Here is a 3,286-nt window from a genome sequence, read left to right as displayed (position 1 = left end):
TATATATATTATTGCTGCACTTCACAAAACATGCCACTGTATTACCCATCTTTTTTTTGTGTAATGGAGAGCTTTAATGTTATGTAATGTTTAATGTTAGCTACGAATTTTTTTGTAGGGTTTTTTTTTTTTTTGTTTTAGAAGGCTGTAGTCTTAGTTTGACCAGCATCATTTGTTTTCACCGTATAATTACATTTTAAAGCTGTTTGCCATCAGTGTCTCAGTCCAGAGTTTCCTTTTCCTACCAAAGATAGAGTCCTTACCTTTGAAAAGGGAAGGAACAGGAGCTAAAGGCTATAATTACACAATTTAGCTATCTCATAATTACTAGATAGTATCCCATTATCATCACACACATCTAATAATTATGACTTAATTATGTTATAACAATGATTTATTATCAAATAATAAATAAATGCAATTAAATAATTCAGAACAAATTTTTGGATTGCATGTGTGTGTCAGTCTATCAGGCACAGCCCTGTTTGTCCGGTATCTAGTCAAGTCCTCACCGGGTGTGCAAGGTGTTCGTAACGACAGACGCTGGTGAATTTGCACTAAATATTGCAAAGCAGTATCATGAAATGAATCCTAAATCTCTTTGTGCACTTGTAACTGTCATAGTGCTAAGCTAAAAGCTCTGAAACAGAAAACAAAAAAAGTGACAGAAAAACAGTTACTGAATATTATTGAGGAAATATTTGTTGAGGTCTGGATGGGCATCCAATTTGGCAAAGAGAAAAATGAGGGACATAAGTATAGGGTTAGTTAATAGCTGCTAAACAGAGATCCACCAAGATGTACAATAGAGGGATTTTTGGCTTATGGATGGAGATGAGCTCCCCACTGAAGCTCAGGTTGGCAGGGATTTGTCCACTGAAGATGTTTTCTTAACCCCGGGCAAGCAGGATAAGAGGGAGCAGCAAAACTGAGGAGTTCTGAACAGTAAGGAGGCTGCTGCTGAGTCAGCGGAGGACAGAGTTCGGCTCTGGGGAAGGATCACATCGAAACATGCCTCTCCCTTTTAATGCATTCTTCCTTCTAACAAAACAATCCAGGAAAAGCTGAGTGCTTGCTCAACTAAACTGTTATATTGTTCAATTCACTGTAAGTTTTGATCTGACTTTCTGACCTGCAGGAACTTTCAGTTAAACCCCAAATAATTCATACGTCTGGCTAATTCAAGATGGAAGTAAGTATACATTTGATCAACTTTTTTTTTTTTTTTTTTTTTAGATTTTGCAACTGTTCTTTAAAAACTGTTACAAATAAAGTTTAGAAAAAACCCTTAGCAACCGGGAAAACATTGTAAAACTCACTATGGCTGTTTAAAATACGTAATACTTTAAGTTCTGTGAAGAAATAAATCAAAGAACTACAACAGAAATACTTTGCTTGAGTCATGATAAATGTCTTTATTTCTGTCACATCAATAACATACTTTACAGGTCAGTTCAGGGGTCTTGTGTAAAGCCTTGCACACATATAGTGATACTTGTTAAAAAAACACAACTGTTTTAGCATCAAAGATGCCAACAAATATGCTTTTTTTTTTCCTAAGCTCTTAACAAGAACATCCAACACAAACTTTTTTCCCCTAAAAGAGTATTAAATCAAATAAAAAAGAAAAACATTGTAAATTACATTTAAAAAAAAAACTTAAACTTAAATAGAGAAGGCAAAGCAGGCAGGTGTGGCGGCTGAGTGTAGTTTTTTTACAAGCTAAAGCACCTCTAGAGACTAAAGCATAAGCGTGTGCATTCTTTTTATCATCAGTGCACAAGCCTCCTTATTGCTGAGACATACACATATGGTTTAGCACGCGATTACTACAGCTATGTGTCTATATTTAAAAGGTTCTGTCTTTCAGAAAGCAAAACTCTCTGTCTGTGTGTCAGTACCATGCAGTGCAGCAGTTGCTAATGGATTAGATTTGACCACACGTAATGAAGGCGTGTTGGCTTCAGCTCTCAGTGTCTTCCTTTACCTCTGTGCTTTCATGACTTTAATAGAAGGTAAGCCTATTAAAGATTATTGAAAGACCTCTTATTTCACAGCTTCAAAACACTGATTTATTTCATGCCTGTTAAAACATCACAGTGCCTTTAAAATCGACGACATGGAAGACAAATGATCATAATTTCAACTCATTCTGTGATGCAAATAAACCCATTCGGTACACATCAGTTATGACATTTTGACTCTTTACCTTGTCTATTAACTACTGTTTTTATCTGGTCTAAAAATATTTTTTTTAGTGTTTACTCTATTGTCTTTGTTTATACTTAAAATAATCATGGTTATGTTCTCTTTAGGTCACATCCTTATTTCTCTCCTCTTTTCCCATGAGGAGGTCATAGTTGCCATTTTCCTGTTGCTTATTGTTGCCATATTGCCTTTGACATTTTCTTCTTTTAGTTTGCCTCGATTAAACATAAGACTGTATATTATATAAATGGAAAACAAATGCATGACTGGTATATCTACTTCCATCCAGCAGAGCATTAGTTTGGAATGAAAACAATGTGTTGCAGTTATTTATTTTACAAGAAAGAACGTAAAATAATATGAAATGGCAATAATTACAGAAAACAATCAGGCGACAGTCTGAAGCTCTCCCTCAATTTATTATTTTTTGTACATTTTGCTTCTAAACGGTCGTTTTTTTTATGTTTAATGGTCCAGATTAGTGGTTCCTGAAGGTAGGATCAAGATGCTTCTATGCTTCAAGTGTGAAGTCCTTTGAAGCATTTTATTTTCAAAATGTTAGAAGAGATAAAAAAAACAGTATCTACATTTGGCAGTTGTTGCTGTTTCTGTCGGGTCTTTTCCCACCAAACTGGTTGCAGTGTTTAACTGGTCCTCGATTTACCAGTGAGATCTAGTTTTTGTGTTTTCCCCCATTCTCATCCTAATGCAGAATAAACGACTCGGCTTCAGTATACTGCTATTAGGAGCAAAGCGCAGGATCAAGGAGGAACAGCAGCCAGTTAAAAAGTCCTGAGCACTGTGTGGAAAACGCTGAAGATTGTTTCAGGTTCTAAGTCAGATTTAAGGCAAAACGCAAAAAAAATAAATAAATAAAAATGCACAAACACAACATTCTAGATTAGCAAAAAGATAACAAAAGCCGACTTTTTACTGCAACTTATTTCAAGATCAACCATTGAGCAATTTTAAGTAGTTCAGTGGACTGAATCCATAAACCTTATTTCTAATTCAGTTCTTTGGCATTGTTGGTCTCATATGTTCTTTCAGTTTTAACAAAATGTTCATTAACAGCTGT

The sequence above is a fragment of the Cyprinodon variegatus genome, unplaced genomic scaffold (assembly GCF_000732505.1).
Source record: "Cyprinodon variegatus isolate N-32 unplaced genomic scaffold, C_variegatus-1.0 Scaffold1259, whole genome shotgun sequence".
In the NCBI taxonomy this organism is placed as follows: Eukaryota; Metazoa; Chordata; class Actinopteri; order Cyprinodontiformes; family Cyprinodontidae; genus Cyprinodon; species Cyprinodon variegatus.
This window is presented reverse-complemented; position numbering follows the sequence as displayed.